The sequence below is a fragment of the Aegilops tauschii genome, chromosome 6, assembly GCF_002575655.3.
Source record: "Aegilops tauschii subsp. strangulata cultivar AL8/78 chromosome 6, Aet v6.0, whole genome shotgun sequence".
NCBI lineage: Eukaryota > Viridiplantae > Streptophyta > Magnoliopsida > Poales > Poaceae > Aegilops > Aegilops tauschii.
Window position 1 is genome coordinate 4,431,914 of NC_053040.3, and position 23,307 is coordinate 4,455,220.

The 23,307-nt window shown below is 40.3% G+C and overlaps 1 long non-coding RNA gene and 1 pseudogene across 2 annotated transcripts; both read left to right on the forward strand.

Annotated features, from left to right (window-relative positions):
* The first annotated feature begins 1,247 nt into the window (after positions 1 to 1,247).
* Positions 1,248 to 2,213, forward strand: LOC109731432 (uncharacterized). Of its 2 annotated transcripts, none has more exons than XR_012186942.1 (3): positions 1,248 to 1,361; positions 1,458 to 1,522; positions 1,868 to 2,212. It is a non-coding gene; the product is annotated as an uncharacterized lncRNA (long non-coding RNA). The 2 variants fall into 2 exon arrangements; XR_006668953.2 differs by having other exon boundaries at positions 1,341 to 1,361; positions 1,455 to 1,522; positions 1,868 to 2,213.
* An 11,819-nt stretch (positions 2,214 to 14,032) lies between these two features.
* On the forward strand, positions 14,033 to 23,221 carry LOC109731428 (DNA-directed RNA polymerase III subunit 2-like; annotated as a pseudogene).
* The last annotated feature ends 86 nt before the right edge of the window (positions 23,222 to 23,307 follow it).

Here is a 23,307-nt window from a genome sequence, read left to right on the forward strand (position 1 = left end):
TTTTTTGGTCCACCACTAATGGCTAGTGCGATTATTTTCATGGATTTTTGCTTACTTTAGCTTGGTAGATGCTCAGTATTTGTCTTACTTGTACCATTTTGGGAAGTGTTTATGCATCTTAATTAGGCATGAGTAAGATCAGAACAAGCCAAGTTATGTACATTTTGAAAAAGATCCAAACTAGATATAGTTTTCCGCTCAGTTTGATCCAGTACACCTGGTCAGGCAAATTGTGGTTCGCCAACCTATCTGATATAGCCTTGAAACATTCTGATTTTACACAAGTCAGCTAGGGCATAGGGAAATGCATGTTAGTATCTGACAATGGAGGATGCGACTCACTGTTGAGTCAACAAATTGACCAGATCAACGCCCTGTTACACACAGCTGCCCTATACCTAACCCCTGAAAGAAACAAAAAAAAGTTGTATCCCTCTCCCCAGATACGGCGCATCCATGGCTCCTGACGGGGATAACTTCCGACATTGATACTTCCCGGACATCTGGGTGATGCCGCTCGCTACCAACCAAAGTCCCCCTGCCCCCACCGGAAGATGCAGCCGATACCACTACCTTGCAACCATAGATTGATTCCTTCCTGCGCTGGCAGGCTAGATGTTGAAGGAGGTAGCGGAGGTGCAGCCGTGTGTCCATCCTCTCCTATGGAAGGCACCTGGTACAGTGGTACCCCATGATCCTCCTTCCAATTGATATTTTTATTGTCAATTTGTGTTTGCCCCCAAACATTTTTTTCCTTCTTCAATAAGTACAACTCCCATGAGCGATTGATCAGATCTTTAATTTCGGTTGTTGGTTGAGTTCACCTTGTTATGTATCAGAATTAATGATGGGATTCATGCTTTTGTACATATTACGGAGGATCTAGTATGATAATATTAATACTTCTACATAGTATTACCTCACCTTCCATACCATTGTCCACTTGTTTTGTGCTACTATCCAATGGGGGCACGTTTATTTTGTTGCCATGTCACGTAAGAGTATAATATACTTATGATATATCCTAGAGTGTATATAAAGACTAAATTTTGTAGTATGTTAAGGTGATCAAAGTTTCTCTGTGTTACCTTTATACATGACAACAGATTATAATGCTGCCAAATTTATGTGGGCTATAACCAAACAAAACACTGTAATTTCTTTCTGACAACAGTTTAGCTAGTGAATTTTATACAGATTGTAATAATATAAAACTGATGTGGGCTTTAACCAAACCACATACAATATTTTTTTCTGTCCGCACATTAACTGGTCATTTTTATACAGATTATAATATTGTCAAATCGACGTGGGCTATAACCAAACATCACTGTCATTTTTTTTCTTTCAGCAAACAGCCAGTAAGTTTTTTATTGCATTGACACTATCATAAGAGACAATGTTTTCTTACTGTTTGCAGATATTTGAGGATTTAACATTATGGAAATGTTCAGCAGATGATCTTTTGCAAGTGAAAAGAATACATATTTATAAGGAGCAATCAATGTGGGACCAATACAAGGTGTGTGATTTATCCATGTTCCAACCTTTTCTGCTGACAAAGATGGTTCAGAATAATGTAGTCGTCATCTGTTTGACAGATAAGCTGCATTATCTCTAGATCAGCTGGCTCAAACTTCTTTGTTGTGTCATCCCCACTAGTGTAGAGTTTCTATTGGACGGAAGATTACTAGTGTCGACAAGCATAACCAGTCAATCCTAAGAAGTCTTACTTCTATAGAGAAGAAACACACAAATTATAACTATTCTTTGTGAAATCAATGTATATTTCTTATTTAAAATTATCTAGCTCTGCTTCTCTATATTTCCCTTCACCTTTTCTGATGGTAATGTGCTCTTATTGCAGGATTTAGAGGACAAAACTAATTATATGGACAGATTATAACAGGTTTTATATCGGAAATAATCTTGAAACGTGCAAGGGAAATCTTCACATTTTTCTAGAAGTCATTTCCATAAAAGCTGCGAAAGCCGTCAAGCTGATGTACCAAACTAGCTATAGAATTTTTAGACAGATTTCCACTGAGAATTTCCATTTTTTTCTCAAATTGGTTTCAACTTTTAGATAGTTAGAATTAGAATTAGAAGTTTATTTTCTAGTGACATACACATTATTGTATGAACGTGCAGTTCACTGGTAAAGTATCAATACCCTTTGTAATAACAATTGTTGTAATGGCTTGCACATTGCTACTTGTTTTGCTGTGTTGATTATGAGAAACCTTTTCAGTTAATTATGAGAATAAGATGATGTTGGATAATGCCTACACAACTACATTATTTGATGATCTGCATGTGCAGCAGGGCATGATAAAACAATCCAATTCAAAATAATGAAATACAACAATGTACGACGTCATACGGGCATGTCTAGCAGAACGTATATATTTGTTCAGACACGTTTTTGAGCGTGCCTATATAGCGTCTCAAGTCATGTAGACACGCTTTTGAGCGTCCTTATATAGCGTCTCATGTCATGTAGACACGCTCTTGAGCGTCCTTATATAGCGTCTCATGTCATGTAGACACGCCTATCAAGCGTGTCTAAATGTTTGAGACGGTCCGTGTGGAGACCTTCGAAGGACGCTTTACTAAAACGACTCTACAATTGGCTAGAGATGAGATACCACGTCACTAGCTATGTAATTTGACGTCTCTACTGGCAGGTTTTGTTGTAGTGATGGTCACTTAGATCTGATAGATATGATAAGATAATATTTTTGGTATTTTTATGATAAAGATGCAAAGTAAAATAAAAGCAAAATAAAAGGCAATGGAAATAGGTTTTTGTTGGAAGATTAATATGATGGAAAATAGACCCGGGGGCCATAGGTTTCACTAGTGGCTTCTCTCATGAGCATAAGTATTACGGTGGGTAAACAAATTACTGTTGAGCAATTGACAGAATTGAGCATAGTTATGAGAATATCTAGGTATGATCATGTATATAGGCATCACGTCCGAGACAAGTAGACCGACTCCTGCCTGCATCTACTACTATTACTCCACACATCGACCGCTATCCAGCATGCATCTAGAGTATTAAGTTCATAAGAATAGAGTAATGATAACGTCTCCAATGTATCTATTATTTTTGATTGCTCCATGCTATATTATCTTCTGTTTTGGACATTATTGGGCTTTATTATACATTTTTATATTATTTTTGGGACTAACCTATTAACCGGAGGCCCAGCCTAGAATTGCTGTTTTTTTGCCTATTTCAGAGTTTCGCAGAAAAAGAATATCAAACGGAGTCCAAACGGAATGAAACCTTCGGGAACGTGATTTTCGGAACGAACGTGATCCAGAGGACTTGGACCCTACGCCAAGAAAGCTACCAGGAAGCCACGAGGTAGGGGGGGCGCCCTCCACCCTCGTGGGCCACACGTTGCTCCACCGACGTACTCCTTCCTCCTATATATACATACGTACCCCCAAACTACCAGATACGGAGCCAAAAACCTAATTCCACCGCCGCAACCTTCTGTACCCTTGAGATCCCATCTTGGGGCCTGTTCCGGAGCTCCGCCGGAAGGGGCATCGATCACGGAGGGCTTCTACATCAACACCATAGCCTCTCCGATGATGTGTGAGTAGTTTACCTCAGACCTTCGGGTCCATAGTTATTAGCTAGATGGCTTCTTCTCTCTTTTTGGATCTCAATACAATGTTCTCCCCCTATCTCGTGGAGATCTTTTCGATGTAATCTTCTTTTGCGGTGTGTTTGTTGAGACCGATGAATTGTGGGTTTATGATCAAGTTTATCTATAAACAATATTTGAATCTTCTGAATTCTTTTATGTATGATTGGTTATCTTTGCAAGTCTCTTCGAATTATCAGTTGGGTCTACTTGTCTCGGACGTGATGCCTATATACATGATCATGCCTAGATATTCTCATAACTATGCTCAATTCTGTCAATTGCTCAACAGTAATTTGTTCACCCACCGTAAATACTTATGCTCTCGAGAGAAGCCACTAGTGAAACCTATGGCCCCCGGGTCTATTTTCCATCATATTAATCTTCCAACACTTAGCTATTTCCGTTGCCTTTTTATTTTACTTTGCATCTTTATCACAAAAATACCAAAAATATTATATTATCATATCTATCAGATCTCACTCTCGTAAGTGACCGTGTAGGGATTGACAACCCCTTATCGCGTTGGTTGCGAGGATTTATTGGTTTGTGTAGGTGTGAGGGACTCGTGTGTAGCCTCCTACTGGATTGATACCTTGGTTCTCAAAAACTGAGGGAAATACTTAGGCTACTTTGCTGCATCACCCTTTCCTCTTCAAGGGAAAACCAACGCAGTGCTCAAGAGGTAGCAAGAAGGATTTCTTGCGCCGTTGCCGGGGAGGTCTACGCAAAAGTCAACATACCAAGTACCCATCACAAACCCTTATCTCCCGCATTACATTATTTGCCATTTGCCTCTCGTTTTCCTCTCCGCCACTTCACCCTTGCCGTTTTATTCGCCCTCTCTTTTCCGTTCGCCTCTTTTTCGCTTGCTTCTTGTTTGCTCGTGTGTTGGATTGCTTGCTTGTCACGATGGCTCAAGATAATACCAAATTATGTGACTTTACCAATACCAACAATAATGATTTCCTTAGCACTCCGATTGCTCCTCTTACCGATACTGAATCTTGTGAAATCAATGCTGCTTTGTTGAATCTTGTCATGAAAGATCAATTCGCCGGCCTTCCTAGTGAAGATGACGCTACTCATCTAAATAGCTTCGTTGATTTGTGTGATATGCAAAAGAAGAAAGATGTTGACAATGATATTGTTAAATTGAAGCTATTTCCTTTTTCGCTTAGAGATCATGCTAAAGCTTGGTTTTCGTCTTTGCCTAAAAATAGTATTGATTCTTGGAACAAGTGCAAAGATGCTTTTATCTCTAAGTATTTTCCTCCCGCTAAAATCATCTCTCTTAGAAACGATATTATGAACTTTAAGCAACTTGATCATGAACATGTTGCACAAGCTTGGGAGAGGATGAAATTAATGATACGTAATTGCCCCACACATGGTTTGAATTTGTGGATGATTATACAAAAAATTTATGCCGGATTGAATTTTGCTTCTAGAAATCTTTTAGATTCGGCCGTGGGAGGCACTTTTATGGAAATCACTTTAGGAGAAGCTACTAAACTCCTAGATAATATTATGGTTAATTATTCTCAATGGCACACTGAAAGATCTACTAATAAAGAAGTGCATGCGATAGAAGAAATTAATGTTTTGAGTGGAAAGATGGATGAACTTATGAAATTATTTGCTACTAAGAGTGTTTCTTCTGATCCTAATGATATGCCTTTGTCTACTTTGATTGAGAATAATAATGAATCTTTGGATGTAAATTTTGTTGGTAGGAATAATTTTGGTAACAACGCGTATAGAGGAAACTTTAATCCAAGGCCTTATCCTAGTAATTCCTCTAATAATTATGGTAATTCCTACAACAAATCTTATGGAAATTTTAATAAGATGCCCTCTGAATTTGAGACTAGTGTTAAGGAATTTATGAATTCGCAAAAGAATTTCAATGCTTTGCTTGAAGAAAAATTGCTTAAAGTTGATGAATTGGCTAGGAACGTTGATAGAATGTCTCTTGATATCGATTCCTTGAAACTTAGATCTATTCCACCTAAGCATGATATCAATGAGTCTCTCAAAGCCATGAGAATTTCCATTGATGAGTGCAAAGAAAGAACCGCTAGGATGCGTGCTAAGAAAGATTGCTTTCTAAAAGCGTGTTCTTCTAATTTTTATGAAAACAAAGATGAAGATCTAAAAGTTATTGATGTGTACCCTATTAAATCTTTCTTTTGCAATTAATATGAATCTTGATAATGATGGGACTGAATATGATCCACCTTTACCTAGAAGGCGTTCCAGAAATTCGGAGTTTTTAGATCTTGATGCTAAAATTGATAAAAGTGGGATTGACGAGATCAAAATATTAGATATTAATGAACCCACTATTTTGGATTTCAAGGAATTTAATTATGATAGCTGCTCTTTGATAGATTGTATTTCCTTGTTGCAATCCGTGCTAAATTCTCCTCATGCTTATAGTCAAAATAAAGCCTTTACTAAACATATCATTGATGCTTTGATGCAATCTTATGAAGAAAAACTTGAGTTGGAAGTTTCTATCCCTAGAAAACTTTATGATGAGTGGGAACCTACTATTAAAATTAAGATTAAAGATCATGAATGCTATGATTTGTGTGATTTGGGTGCTAGTGTTTCCACGATTCCAAAAACTTTGTGTGATTTGCTAGGTTTCCGTGATTTTGATGATTGCTCTTTGAACTTGCACCTTGCGGATTCCACTATTAAGAAACCTATGGGAAGAATTAAATGATGTTCTTATTGTTGCAAATAGGAACTATGTGCCCTTAGATTTTATCATTCTTGACATAGATTGCAATCCTTCATGTCCTATTATTCTTAGTAGACCTTTCCTTAGAACGATTGGTGCAATTATTGATATGAAGGAAGGGAATATTAGATTCCAATTTCCATTAAAGAAAGGCATGGAACACTTCCCTAGGAAGAAAATAAAATTACCATATGAATCTATCATGATAGCCACTTATGGATTGCCCACCAAAGATGGCAATACCTAGATCTATCCTTGCTATTATGCCTAGCTAGGGGCGTTAAACGATAGCGCTTGTTGGGAGGCAACCCAATTTTATTTTTAGTTTTTTGCTTTAAGCAAGATGACATGATGTAGAGGGATAAACTCATGCAATATGATATAAACCCCATCTTGTTATCCTCGATGGAAACAATACAATACGTGCCTTGCTGCCCCTACTGTCACTGGGAAAGGACACCGCAAGATTGAACCCAAAGCTAAGCACTTCTCCCATTGCAAGAAAGATCAATCTAGTAGGCCAAACCAAACTGATAATTCGAAGAGACTTGCAAAGATAACCAATCATACATAAAAGAATTCAGAGAAGATTCAAATATTGTTCATAGATAAACTTGATCATAAACCCACAATTCATCGGTCTCAACAAACACACCGCAAAAGAAGATTACATCGAATAGATCTCCACAAGAGAGGGGGAGAACATTGTATTGAGATCCAAAAAGAGAGAAGAAGCCATCTAGCCAATAACTATGGACCCGGAGGTCTGAGGTAAACTACTCACACATCATCGGAGAGGCTATGGTGTTGATGTAAAAGCCCTCCGTGATCGATGCCCCCTCCGGCGGAGCTCCGGAAAAGGCCCCAAGATGGGATCTCACGGGTATAGAAGGTTGCGGCGGTGGAATTAGGTTTTTGGCTCCGTCTCTGGTAGTTTGGGGGTACGTAGGTATATATAGGAGGAAGAAGTACGTCGGTGGAGCAACATGGGGCCCACGAGGGTGGAGGGCGCGCCCAGGGGGGTAGGCGCGCCCCCCTACCTCGTGCCCTCCTGGTTGATGTCTTGATGTAGGGTCCAAGTCCTCTGGATCACGTTCGTTCCGAAAATCACGTTCCCGAAGGTTTCATTCCGTTTGGACTCCATTTGATATTCTTTTTCTGCGAAACTCTGAAATAGGCAAAAAACAGCAATTCTGGGCTGGGCCTCCGGTTAATAGGTTAGTCCCAAAAATAATATAAAAGTGTATAATAAAGCCCATTAATGTCCAAAACAGAATATAATATAGTATGGAACAATAAAAAATTATAGATACGTTGGAGACGTATCAATTACCTGCCCGACGATGCACATTTTGATACAATGGAGGTGGATGAACACAAATACCGGTACGGGAAGCCTCTCGTCAAACCTGGTCATCCTCCTCTAACAACGATGATGTGAAGATTCCATAAGTGGTACATGGACACCTGCAAGTCTGGGAAGGATATTTTGACGCTAAGAGTTAAAGAGGAGCATGACCTCGTTGGAATTGATCTGTTGTCTGTTCCATTTGAGGAGTTCTTCCAGTTTTTCAATCAAAATGCCCTCGATAAAATAATCATCACTTGCTACTGTCTGTAAGTACTACTTCCGTAATTAAGTCTCTATATATAGCTCAGCTCTTTCATTGCATGTATATATAATTATCCTCACTATATTATGCAGATTGAAGATCGTCGAATGCAAGAAAAGACAAATCTATGATATTGGGGTCATTAACACAAATTGCATAGATGAATGGACGGTTAAATTTGATGCCAAAGAAGCCGAGGCCAACTTGCTAAAATCGTTGCTTCAAAATCAAAACAAACAGAAAATAATCTTTCCTTGCAACTTCAAGTGAGTGTTACTATCTTGTGCATATTCGGTTTTCCTTATTACTCGAGGTTATAGTAATGTAATTGATGAGTTATGCATGCGTGCACACCTTCCACTTTATTCTCCTAGAGATTAAGCTTGAGCAGGGACTAGTAATCGTCTTAGACTCAAGACGAAAAGATCCCAAGGAGTATGCGGCCATGACTGAAATGCTCCAGAAGTAAGTTCAATCGATCATTATCGCACCATATCGGCAACTTTGTTCATTTTCTGATATCAAGTAATAATTATTTTCTTTGTCTCGCAGGGTTTGGAAAGTGTTCACCGCAGAAACTCCGGGACTGCCGGGGGAGCTGCGATTTACACACCCGAAAGTAAGTACTACTAGCTAGTTCCGCGCATCTCCCATTGATTCTAGCTAGTTTCATCAATACCATTTATAATGCTTTAGTTTGATTGACCTCTATTTCTCGTAAAGTGGTTGTGGCAGGAAGGCGGGAATAATTTTTGTGGATACTATATTTGCGAGTACATCTACAACGCGACGACCTCTAAGCGGGGCTACTCTAAAGAAGATTATGAAGTGCGTAAGCAATAATATTCACAATTTTATTTTATTACCATCATTTGTGTTGAGTTTCATTCATATATATGTATTGACCCCCTTCTTCAAAATAGCTTTGGCAGCTGCGGGATGAACTCCTACCACAAGATCGCATAAAAGCAATTCAAGAGGAATTGACGGGATTCTTTCTTGACCACGTCATAGATAAAGATGGAGAATACCATGTGCAACTTGACATCAGATGCTAGGGATTGTAAGAGATCTTATATTGTATATATGTAGCTAGTAGCGTCAGATAGATGTACGAAAACTTGTTGTTTGACCAATCTCTCGGAGAAAGAGAGGTCGATCACTTCTCTTTGTATATGTTCATGACGATCTTGTGGACTTAATGGTTTCCTTCATTTGCTTACTAGCTAGCGTGTCGAGTCCTCTCTATACGTATAGTACGTAGCGTCGACCAAGCACGGAGATAAGAGAGGACACTTCTCTCTATTAGCTAGCTAACACAATATATGCAACCCCTAAATTAACCCTACAAAACCCCCAACCCCCCCCCCCCCCCCCCCTAAAAAACAAAAATCCCAGCCCCTGAACTGCTGACGCGTGGATGCCTTTTGGTCCCGGTTGGTGCTACCAACCGGGACAAAAGGCCCTTCTGCTTGGGCAAGCCGCATCGGCCACGTGGAGCCCCATCTGTCCCGGTTCGTGGGCGAACCGGGACTAAAGTTATTGGGCTTTAGTACGGGCCCTTTAGTCCCGGTTCGGGAACCGGGACAAATGGGCCTTATGAACTGGGATAAATGGGCCTTTTTTAACTAGTGATGAAACCACAGTTCTAGTGATAGACCCAGGTATATAGCACAACATCCAATAAAAAATTACTGTAATACACACCATCTAACTCAAAGTCTCGCATATGAAAAATTAGACCAACGATAGGAAACACGTACCAAATCTCAGCAGGAAATATCAAATACATGCTTCCCTGTTCGAGGCATAAATATGTGTAATTCTTAATTGATGCACTTTCGAAATCTTCTAGCTAATATAACACCATAATACGGTGATTGCGCCACATATTTTTTAGAAAATATAAATAAGCACTTCTTCGCCCTAAATTTTTTTTAGGGAGTCAATAACTGCCATTGGTTGCTAAGCCTTTGAGTATAAACACACTTCTTTTCTCAAGCTTTCCCTTGCTTCATTGAGCTGTAATTATTGCTAAACAAAAGAGAAACCACATGAAAAAAAATAATAAACAAAGCAATAGGAGAAAAGGTGGCATACTACATGGCCATGTCGCTGACTTGGCCATCGCAACCTCTGAGGCTAAGGGGCAAGGATGTGGCAACATCAGCTCCAATAAATCAATGACACCAAAATGGTTATGGTTGTCGTCCTCGATCGTCAGCAACATCGACTCAGTGGTCGCTCTCCTTGTATCTTATTCCCCATGGATCGGCATTGCTTCTACATAGGGTCAGGACAACAAACATAACCATCCGGCCCACCACCGCCCACTTCCACACGCCACCATCCCCTGTTCACCGCCGGGATGCCGACCCCAGCTCTCAAGCCCCTAGAGCCGATGCGCCCACGGGTCGTCGCATTGCGCCTGTACCCGCTGCCACCGTGCTATTGTAGAACAGATGGTGAGAGAGACGAGCGAATGGAGGAGGAACAATTGGGGTGTGATATGAGAAGAGGATCTCCCTGAGACGCCGCCGTCGTTTCCCTACATCTATGGCCACCGCCACGCAAAAGGGACAGAGAACGAGGTAGAGTTTTCTAGTTAAAAATCTTACGTCGGGGCAAGATTATTTTGACGTATATTCATCTACAGAGATTCTGGTTAGACACTGTTTAATTTAGAAATCTCAAACCAAACCCCATAGCAGAGCGCGCTACACAGCCTACGGCCGGAACACGTTGGAGGAAAAGCAAAGGCTTGAAGAAAGAAGGACACACCATCGGCTGCTGTCAACCAACCCAAACAGTGCCCACCACCACTCAGCTCTTAAGGTGACGCCTTCAGGAAGGTCACAGTGTCAATGACGCCGCTGCCACCCACCAAAGTTAACGTTTTCACATGAAAGGCAGGGAGGTGGGGAGTGGAAGAGTAGACCTTGACCGACACCCTCGGGCATCGGCGTCGTCGTGACGGGCCAAAGCCGGCAAGGGCTTTCCCCCAAACTGGATCCCCACCACCAACTTTGCTCGTGTGCCGGGGACCAACTAGCCTCACTGGCGCAGCCAGGACTCGGCGAGAGAGAAGCACACGAGCAGGGAAGAAGGCCAATGGCCAGATCTGGCGCTGTCAGCCATGCCATGCCCAGTCCACCGGAGATCCGTCGACCACCCAATCAGATGGTCAACACCACACCAACGTCGCTGCTCGCCGCAAATAGAGGGGCCGACGCCTTAAATGCAAGGCCCTCCGACGCGAACCAGAGCAGCACAGGCCCCGCCGCCGCAGTCCCCGATTGTGCCTCAGGTTAAACGAAAGCAATATTTCCTGGGAGCCAATGAGATTCCATAAAACATTGGCTGGCTGGAAGGAGAAGGAGATACCGCTATAGTAGTGTGAGATAAGGATATTTTGATGGCGAAAGTCTAAAATAAACCTTAAACTTGTAGGCGAAAGCTAAATCGAACCTTGAACTTTCAATCCCGGAAATCAGCACACCGAACTCTTCGATCCCGGTCTATTTTAAACCTTGAGGGCTTTTAGGTGGTATTCGCTGACGTGGCAAGGATTGTTGACTGGCTAGCTGGACATTAGGACGAAATGGGCCGGCCCATTAGCGCAGCGCACATACAGTCTGCTTTATATTTTTCTTTTTTTTTCTTTTTCTTCATTGTACATTTTTCGTAATAATAATAATAAATTATTTTACATTTCCGTTATGCCAATAAATACTTTTTTAAAATTACACGAACCCACTTGTCTTCATTCAGGAGCGACAAAAAATATTAGCATCAAACAGTGTGCTTAAGAGGCCTCACGGTCGCACCTTGCCAATAGCTATGAAGGATGCTGACTATAATTGTTTGCCTACAAAATATTGATTATATGTCGGGCGACACACTCACATATAAGAGCAGACAGGAGTGTTCTAGATGAAACATTTTTAAAAAAACTTTTGAAACATTTCTTGAGAAAAATGTGAACAATTGAAATACCTAATATTTTTTTAATTGCAAATAATTACGAAATTCCTAAAACATTTTTTGAAAAATTTGACACGGTAACATTTTTCCATATACACTTTTACATTTTGTAAAACTATACAACATTCTTTTACATTGTAAAGATTTTTGAAAATTTGTTCAGGTTAAAATATATGTTCCCAATTTTTTTTCAAAAACTGTTATGTTTCAACAGTGTTCGCTTTTTCAAAATTGATTGTGTTCGCAAAAATGTTCATTTGTTAAAAAAGTATTCAGAATTTTCAAAAGTGGTCGCACTTTTGAAAAAAAATCGGAGATTTCAAACATTGTCAGGCCTGCACGTCTTCAATTGTTGTTTGCCCTTAACAAAATATTTTCAAATCTCAACGCAGCGGTTAAATTGTCCCGGACTCTTGTTATAGCAGTGTCATCCAATGCTTCTTGTGGCTAGCAGGACGAGGTGAGCCGCACCAGGTCGCAAGTTCGAGTTTCACTTTTTTTTGGTATTTTTAATTCGGGTGTTATATTTCGAAAAAGAAAAAATCGCTTCGCATCTGTTGGGCCGGCCCAATCGCGACCGTAGTAAGCATGCCCGGGATTCGACCTGCCAGGTGCACAATCCCTGTTTGGAAAACGTGTGAAGGTTGAAAATAGACTGGGATTAGAGAGTTTGGTGTGCTAATTTCCGAGATTGAAAGTTTAGGGTTTAATATAGCTCTCGCCTACAAATTTAAGGTTTATTTTAGACTTTTTCCTATTTTGATCGGTCGAGATTTCAATTCACCTCAAAGAAAATGTTGACACCGCTAAAAAATATCAATTTATTTGAATTGCAGCGCTCGGCTTACGTCCAACAACCAGCGCATGCATATATTAAGACAACGAAGCCCTCGACATGTTTTTTTTAAATTGAAACACACGGCATGTTGGGAACTCGTGCACGTGCTCCATTGAGAGACCTCCTAATCGGCGCCTTCTATGGCGATTAAGGGTTCTGGCACCTACGCGCTCGCAGATATGGACCGGCCCATCACGTGCTGATGCGATCGCTCGCCAGGGCGCACTTGGTCAACCATTGACTTGTTGGAAAGTAGTAAAAGAAAAGACCAAAAAAAACCACAAAAATAGGAAAAGGTTCAAGAATTCAAAAAAATCTTGAATTTAGAAAAAGTTCATGGATTTGTATTTTTTTAGTTCATGACACTGATTTTATTTCCCAAGGATTTGAAAAAAAATCATTGGTTTTGGCAAAAAGTCATGATTTTTGAAAAGTTGACAGATTTGGAAAAAGCACATTGATTTTGGAAAAGAGTCATGATTTTTGAAAAAATATTGTGGATTTTGAGAAAAAGTTAACAGATTTAAAAATAGTTCGTCAATTTTGAAAAATGTTAACAGATTAGAAGAAAGGGTTATGAATTTTGAATAAAAAGTTGCGGACTTGAAAAAGTTGACTGAGTTGGAAAAAGAGACAAATCACGAATTTTGAGAAACAGGTTCATAAGTTGGGGATTTGTTTTTGCGAATTTTAGTACATGCATGCATTTGAAAATAGTTCACGGGATTCGAAATGGACTTCTCAAAGTTGAAGAAAGGTTTGGATTTTAAAAAAATTCCGCGCGTGTAATAAAAAGGAAAGACAAAAGGAAAAGGAAAGAAGAACGAAAACATAAAACAAAAACCGAATTAAAACCAGTCCAGAAAATATTAATGATAAAACGGCCCGAAAGCTTCCCAGAAACGTCCTGGAAGCTTGGCAAAACCGGGGAGAGAGAAATGCTCCCTCTCGCGCGTTCCGTGGGCCGGGCCATTTGGAATCGAAGGAATCGACTGAGAGAGATGTGTCGTGCCGGGCCCATTTGGGCTTGGGCCAGCCAGCAGGGCACGAGCGAATGAATCGCATCCCCTCCCTGAATCAGAAAAAAAAAGTCTCTCTCTCGTCGCAGCTCACTCCACCGCCTCCTCTCCTCCCGTCTCGTCTCGCGAGCCCCTCCAAAGCCCTAGTAGCACCGCCCGCCATGGACCTCGCCGGCGCCGGCCGCCGCAGCCGCGGACGGTACCTCCTCCTTCCCCCCTTCCCCTCCGACGACCCCCCGCCTCGAACTAACCGTGTAATTTGTTTCCTCGTCACCGCCGCAGACGCAGCCTTCCTCCTGGTACCCCGCCACCCGCCCCGGCGCTCGTGCCCGCGGCATAAGTTTAACGTTAACCCACTCCGTCCGTACACATGCAATTTAGGTTAAGCTGTTCCCCACCTCGCCAAAATTGGCAGCGCGCCCTGTTCTCAGTTCAGTGGAAACCCGTGTCGTGTACTACTGCTGTGATCCCCACTCGAACACACCACATTTCTTCTTGATTTTGCATGTCCAGTAGCTGTTCAGCTGTGTCCACGGGAAGGGGATTTGCTAATCACCAGTCCAGTTTATGCCCGTGCGTTTCAGGTCAAATCATTTCCCTCTTGCTGAACCGACGGCAGTGCGCCCAGTTCTCGGTTTAGCGGGTGAGCTGTTTCGGATGCTATTGCTGTGATCCCCTTACAAGCGCGCCGCATTTGTTCTTGGTTGTTTTGATCAGGCAATGCATCTACTGTATCGATCATGGTACCATTTTTTTTGGAATCTTCAGTTTAGTCCTTCCTGAATTGCGACTAAATAGATAGTCTCCGCACACAGCCTGTCTTTCCGCTTTGCCCTGTTCTGAATTTGTATTGATCTGCATGTGGCGGGTGATCCAATTCATTCAACTGTGCAAAAGCTAAACATTGTTGGGTTTCTCTTCAGTCAAGTGCGCCACTCTTGTTCTCATTTCAGTGCAGATCCTTTTCGTATGCTATTCCTTCGATCCCAACTCAAGCGCGCCACTCTTGTTGTTTATTTTACGTGTCCAGTGGCTGTGGCCACATTTGCTCTTGATTATTTGATTGGGCATTGCATAAACCGCATCGACCATGGCACCATGTTTTTTGAGTCTTCGGTTTAGTATTTAGGTAAACTTTTGCTCTTGATTGTTTGATTGAGGCATAAACCAAATCACGACAATGCCGCACCCGGCCTGTCTTTGCATGAACAACACAATAACAAAAGTGAATCATAGCTCAGTTAGTCGGGATTGGATATGTCAAATGCTAGTGTTAGTATAATAAGTCAAATGGATCATATCTGCAGTAATTGCTTTGCTTCTCTGTTTCTTCCCCTAAACAGAGCTCTTTTGCCCTCTACTAATATGCATTGTTGTGCTCTAGTTGATACTTGTCGTCTTCCCTTTCAACGGGGTTACTCATTTAATTTATGCCTCAATTCACATCAGTTCGTCTGCTTTCACACGTGTGCCATTTGATTTATGCCTCAATTCGCGTCTATTTGTTTGCTTCTACATGTGTGTCATCATCTGATTTATGCCTCAATTTGCGTCGATTCCTTTGCTTTGACACGTGTGTAATCTGATCTATGCCTCAATTCACGTGAGTTCGTTTGGTTTGACATGTGTGTCATTTGATTTATGCCTAGTTCACTCCGATTCGTTTTCTTTGACACCTGTGTATGTCCGGTTGATTAAACTCATAGGTCAGAGGTCTCGTGAAGGAGCACATTGAGTCCTTCAACTACTTCATCACCAAAGGAATGGAGAACATTGTGAAGGCAAATGACCGTATTGAGGCGCTCGAAGACCCATCCGTTTGGCTTAGGCATGAAGCTGCTTTCCAGTTATATTATACATGCAGCCACTGTTTCCTTTATGTGTTTTTCCAGTCCTGTCTTATATGTGCTCTATTGTTTGCTTTGATGCAGGTACACTGGAATACGTGTCGGCGTGCCCTCGATACGCTCAGACTTTAGCACTGAGGCTCTCACACCGCAAGTTTGCCGCCTTATTGATCGCACGTAAGTTTGAGCATCTTGTGGCACGATTGTTTTAATTCCTATCTTTGTGCTATTAGTACAAGTTCTCCATTACCTATGTTCTACCGTCGTGCTTCCCTAAGATTTTCCTTTCTCCTTCAGTTACTCTGCTCCTGTAACCGATGGTATTGAATACACCACAAAAGTTCGAGGGACAACATCATATCCACAGCAGGTAACCCATCTAATGCCTGGTTGAAATGTCGCCCCACCCTCCACGCGGACACACACACACACACACACATATGTCCAGCCTAGTCTTAAGTACCTCCTTTCAATCTTGGTGCCAAAGATACTTAGCCCCCTCCTTATTTTCTTCAGGGAAGTTCCATCATTGGGTACATGCCTATTATGCTTAGAAATCGTGCCTGTGTTTTGAATGGAAAGGATGAAGATGAACTAGCAAGATATGGTTAGCCTATTTGTGGTCTTGTGGGAAAATGCAATTCTTTCTTGGACAGAGTTACCATATAATCTTTTTGGTTATTTGATGGTTTTGCTATTGCGTCTATAGGTGAGTGCCCTCTTGATCCTGGTGGTTACTTCATTGTGAAAGGAAATGAGAAGTTAGCTAAAAACATCGATGCCTAACTGCCTAAGTTGTCTTCTTTCTTGATCTTGACTAACATTCCGCGTCGCTACTACCTATTTGCATGGCAACAGTAACAGTGCCAACTGCCTATTTTGACACACAAGTTTCTAACTGGTTTTGTGTTTATTAATGCCTCACGATATGTTTCCAGTCCAGTTCCTTATTATACAGGAACAACTATCAAAGAATCGTATTATTATTGAGACCGACAGTAAAGGAAGGTCATAATCTTTGCTGAGTAACTTACTGTGTCCTTTGTTTACTATTTAGAATTTTGTATCAGCATCCAGCAGTTCCTTGTATTTTTAGGGTTTGAAAACTGTTGGCGAAGACATCTTTTGTCAATTACCTGTGTCTATGGCTATTCTCGACATAATGTAGTGCACTTCGTTGGGTAGTTTACTTGAAGTAAAACATTTTGATGGATAGACAGCTGTTATAAATAGATAGACTGCACATTATGTGATTTTTGCTGTGAATATAGAAAGAGAGAACCAATGGTAAAGGGGGGAGGATACTGATAGTAATTTATAGTGTATATGTTCTTGAATTATGTGGCAGTAAAAGGTAGTGTGTCGATGGCTTATGCTGTTACATTGGTTTCATGCTGTCTACACTTAAAAGGTATTGTCACCTAGTGCAACCGCCTTAGTATGTGATATACCTTGTTTCTCCCGAATCACCATGTTTGAACTTGGTTCATTGTCTTGTTGAATGTTGAAGCAAAATAACTTGTCTAACCAACCAGTCATTTCTGGAGTTGCTTCTTTCTGTGTGATTATCAGCTTATCCGCATGATATTTCATTTCGTATTCATGTGGGTTCTGTACACTTTGTTCGCTGTATGAAATGCACCACGGTTGAAATATTAAACACATTCTGCTTCGACTATTATAACAATGTGATTTTTGTTTTCTATCGATTAGGGTGACTGCATCTGTTGTGAGCAGCACACACCAAAAAAAAGCAAGACCATTGTTGTTATGGAGAAGGAGAAGATTTATCTACAGTTGAATCAATTTACTAAGCTGGTACGCATTTGGTATCCTGTTAGTGTGTTAACTATTCCTTCCATTTAAATATGAGACTTTTTTCATCTTAACCCCTTGTTTATTATAGGATCACAACAAAATAAAGGTTGTATTTAATGAGTCACTTCTTTGTTAATTATTTTAAATACGCTGTACCGATACTTGTTGGCTGGTGCCCTAGTGGTGTATGGCTCCTCGGGTTTTGCCATGGTTTCACTCTATTATAGTCATGGTGGAAGGGATTGCTAGGTTGTGGAAGGAGACAGCTAGATAGGCAGCTTTTATGAGGGATCAAAAGCTCTTGACTATTAGTGCCAAAATCTTCTAGGCTTGCTTACTTGCTCTAGTCCTTTCACTTCATAGATAGAATTGAGCCAAACAAATCATTTATGATTAAGCCAACCACTGTAGAATCAATACTGACAGAAATTTAGGAGCACAACAAGATAGTGCCAGTTGAAAAGTAACACTGGCATGCCACTGGCATGTGGCCCACCGTCCCATCTATCGGTGGTCATATCAGTGTTACTTTCCAATTTATATATCTTTCCGACGTACTGAGCTAATCTTCCTGAATTTAAGCAATCACATCCTTTAAATAGAGCAAGACCTGAGACACCGAGTAGCCTTCTCTTATTCATTGGCTATAGACCCGATGGCTTCTTAACAAATGTGCATAAGGCCATTGATTCCTATATTGATATGGAAGGATTAATCTCAGTTTCTAAGCTTTGAATTCTGCAGATTCCTATAATGGTTGTTATGAAAGCCATGGGAATGGAAAGTGATCAAGAGATTCTACAAATGATTGGACGAGATCCAAGATATGAGGACCTCCTGTTTTTATCTATTCAGGTAATGTGTTTGTTGAATTAAATGAGATCTCTCAAGGACTACATAATCATTTAATCTTTTGTCATTGTTAGAATATTTCTCTTGTCCTTGATATTTACAATCTTATATTTGTATGTACCTTTTCCTTGTTCTTTTCTTCAAGAGCTTATGTCTTTATATTTTAGGCTATCTAAACAGTTTTTTACTTTCTTAGGAATGTGCCTCAGAGAGAATATATACACAAGAGCAAGCTCTTCAGTACATGGATGGCAAGGTGAAACTTCAAACTGATAAGCGCGTAGTTTGTTTAACATGATTCTTCTGAATTCTTTTGTAGTTTGTTTAATTTGTGATAATGTGTTTAATATCATTCAAACAGATTGCATTGTATGAGCATGAGAATCAAGATGATGTTCAGAGAAGCAGAATCACACACATTGAAATAGAGCCCTTGACTATACTAGGAGTTGTGGCTGGACTTATTCCTTATCCACACCATAACCAATCTCCATGTAACACTTATCAGGCAAGGATTTGAATTACTGCTATACGTGATGATTCATTCAATCCCACGCTTACATTTTCTAATCTGCAGTGCGCAATGGGTAAGCAAGCAATGGGCAATATTGCATATAATCAGGTAAGAAGCAGCTTGAGCTGTTTTTTACAATTTAATGCCGCATTAGTTTTTGCTTCATTGCACTCACAAGAATGCATCATGAAGTGGCCTGGTTGGTTGCAACCTGCGTACACATTCGACCATTGAAAAGCATCTAACTCACATGCCTGGATAAATTAATTATATTCCCATCAAATAATTTACAATGTTGTTATACTCTGGCCCTTGTTATAAGCTGCTTCCCCTACTAACGTGAAATAATGTTTCTTTGGAATGTGCTACAGTTTTCCGGGCAGATCCTCGACTATATTTGTTGGTGTATGCGCAGCGTCCCCTGCTTACAACGAAAACAATCGAGTTGGTTCGTACCTGCCCCGTTCTCTCCCATCCTCATTTTAAATTTTATATGTATCACATATTGTACTGCATTTCTTTTCAGGTGGGATATGATAAGCTTGGGGCTGGGCAGAATGCAACTGTTGCTGTCATGAGTTACAGTGGATATGATATTGAAGATGCAATTGTAATGAATAAGTCATCCCTTGATCGAGGTTTTGGTCGCTGCATAGCAATCAAAAAGTAATGTTATGCTTCAAATACAGTTGCTCTTCCTTTTACTCTGTTTTGCTTCTTATAGTGTATCTTTGGTTCTCATCCTAAAGGTACAAGGTCACTATCAGAAGTATGGAAATAATATATCAGAAAAGAATGTTAAACCGGAGAGGGATAAAGATGGTGTTTTGATGAAAAAGAATATGCAGGTACGAAAAGCACCGACCATTCATATTAGCGGAATTTGAAGGAATAATACTAGAGTCCACCTTGAGATGCTAGGCAAAAGAGGTTTTTTCTTGGTAGTGAAGGTCTTTCATTCATATTGAGCTATCTAAATTTTCCGGGAAAGAAAGAAAGCAGAACCCCATAGAAACAGCATGTCGAAGGTTGAGATTTTTTTTTCCAAATAGTTACCTCAAAATCCAGATAAATTTATGGATTAATTTCTTGACCTTCTTTCCAAAGACTTCCATAGTTTTACATCAGCTGTTCTCATTTCTCAACATACATTGTTTCTGTATCTCATCCCCACCCATATAATTTTTAATTCAAGTTGGGTTGTATATGGACTGTCATCAAAATGGCATTGCTATTTAGTTACACCTCTTGATATTTCGACTTCTGACTAGGTAGTTTAAGTATTTTATGAGTTTTGTTTCCAACAGATTTGGTCTGTCTTTTTTATTATTCTATGTACGCATTTGTAATGGATGATCTGGTTGATAGGGGCTTGCCAGGCCCAAACTGGCTAAAATTATTCGTATCCTCTAATCTGTCTACTCGGTATACATTTTTCACTACAGTTCCTAAAAGCCAGGGAATTTTTTGTGACAGGCATTGGATGAAGATGGATTTGCGGCACCAGGTCGAATAATCCACAATCATGATATCTATGTGAATAAGAAAACTCCCAAGATAATTCCTGATGATACTGCAAACAGTCCTGTCGTTAGATTAACAGACAGGTGACAATTGTTATTATTTTGTGCTTCTTTTTAGCATGCTCCATCTATTTTTTGGCTCCAAAGTTTTGCTGTTCAAGAATGTTATATGTTCTCAGTCGCTTCAAACATTATTCACCCAGGGATTACAAGGACTCACCTGCTGTTTACCGAGGTGATGATGACGAAACTACTGTAGTAGATCGTGTAATACTTTCATCAGATACAAATGACCAATTGACCATTAAATGTATGATCAGACACACTAGGAGGCCAGAGGTAGGACCTATTCGCTGAATCCCTTCAATTTCATGTATGGAACGATGAATATAAATTTTGCTTTCCTGTTTGTGACCCAGGTCGGTGACAAATTTAGTAGCAGACATGGACAGAAAGGTGTTTGTGGTACCATTATTCAGCAGGAAGACTTCCCCTTCTCTGAGAGAGGAATATGCCCTGACTTAATTATGAATCCCCATGGATTTCCAAGGTTATATATTGGCTTGGTTATATTGTATACCCGGTTCCTTTTGTGTTGATTTCTTTTAGTTGGGTCTTTTCTGTTCATGTCTTATGTAACTAATACGAAAAGTTGACTCTTCTTTTGTCGAGATTACACTTTTTTCTAACTTAAATGTGGAAACAATTCAGACATCATGCTTGTGGGTTTAGCTGGAGACATCATGCGCATTTTGTCTTCTGATACAAAACTACATGCATTTAAATGTGTATTCTAGAACAAAGTTGAAGATACTCATGCGACAGGATCTTGACTTGTGGAGTTATTATTGTGATACCTAGAAATAAATCAATTTGCATAGTTATTCCATGTTCTAGGTGATTGTGACACTTGATACAAGCTGTAAACATGTCAAAGGATTATCCAGTCTTCCAGCTCGTATGCACTGGCCTTAAGATGGTTATATACTGGTTATGTGCATTCTTAATATCAATCACATGATTAAATTATGTTCGCTTGATACTGTTGTTTAGCTATATTGTTTTGCTGGTTAGTGTGGAAGTATTCTCAAGCCAAACTGACTCTTTGTTTGTTCACTAGTCGTATGACAATAGGCAAAATGCTTGAACTTGTTGGGGGGAAGGCTGGTGTGTCGTGTGGTCGATTTCATTATGGCAGTGCATTTGGTGAACCAAGTGGTAATGCTGATAAAGTTGAAGACATGAGGTAATAGCATTGTTTTGGTTGCCATGATTCTTCTTCTTGAATGGTTTTTAAATCATTCTTTAACATTGTTTCCACTGCATACTAGCTATATTCTTGTCAAGCACGGCTTCAACTATCATGGAAAAGATTTATTGTACTCAGGTGTGTCTCTTATACCAAGTTCGGATGAACTATATATTTTTATGTTACTCCAATTCTGTGTCGACTAGATTTAACTGAACTGGAAACCATGATAGTTGATCATGCAGAATTGCTATCCATGTGCAACACCTGCCGCCTGGCCCTGCCAGGGTTCCTAAGAACTGATTGTTTCCCCCATTTTCAGGCATTTTAGGCCATCCTCTTGAGACATATATCTTCATGGGGCCAATCTACTACCAGAAGCTGAAGCACATGGTAGGCATACTTTTCTTTGTTCCGTTCTATTTTGCTTCTTAGGAGATGCTATGGATATTGCAAAATGAGCCTGGGTCTATTCCCCAGGGTGCACACAGTGCCTAAGTTTCATAGTTTATAGTCTAGATCAGTAACAGCATTCTGGTGCATCATGGTCAGAACATTGCATGATATATTAATTATTTTTTAAAGGTGTTAGCAGGCCTGAACTATGCTCGGCAATTCCATAATCTTATAGTTTGTGGGTCTACTCAAGCTAATGGGTCATATTACTGCCCTTTCAGCTTGCAGGAGATCTCATTTGTAACTTCTTGTGTAGCTCTGTAAATAGCCGCATGTATATGAAATTATGAGTTCTGCAGGTTCTTGATAAGATGCATGCTCGGGCTAGTGGACCACGAGTTACGATGACCAGGCAGCCTACTGAAGGGCGAAGCCATAATGGAGGTTTTACATATTCCTTTATACTATATCCCATGGTTTAATGAGTATGAAGCTTACAGTATCCTGTTGAGAATGTTGTTCCTTGTCTTAAAATATGGTTTTCCTTCATAGGCCTGCGTGTCGGTGAGATGGAGCGTGATTGCTTAATTGCGCATGGTGCCAGCATGCTAATATTTGAGCGTCTCCTACTATGCAGTGACCCATATAAAGTGCAGGTAATCTTTGAAGTAGATTCTGATACTGAAACAAAGTAGTTCTGAAACCTTATTAGATTCTGAAACATTATCTCTAGAACCAGTGCTGCTGCATGCTTGAATCCTGTCGTATATGTTGAACCCTGTCTCATTGTGTCGTCTGGCCATCTTTTTCAGGAACTGCAATCGATGAACGTTGTGCCACGCCTGAAATTAACCAAAGAATGACTCGTAACACGATTGTGGACCGTTGATCTCGAAGGGGGATTGGAGTGTATGAGGTGAACCGGTCCGCCATGATTCCTGAAGGCTGAATGTGTGTAAAAAAGATTACCCGAGAGCTCTCGGCATTCTTTGCTGTATATATTTGAGATGCGAAATTAGTTCTGTAGCTGTCTTGATATGAAGAATAAGTAACATGTCAGTTACATTGGCACCTTCGTTTCCACGACTGTAACAGGTATCTTGATATGTGTATACATACTGCCTGTCGCTTGCAACATGGAGTAGATGATAAAAGAGTCATATTACATACTTTTATAGAGCAACGTATGCCGAATAGAGCAATATATGCTAGTGACATTTGCTCAGTATAATCTGTT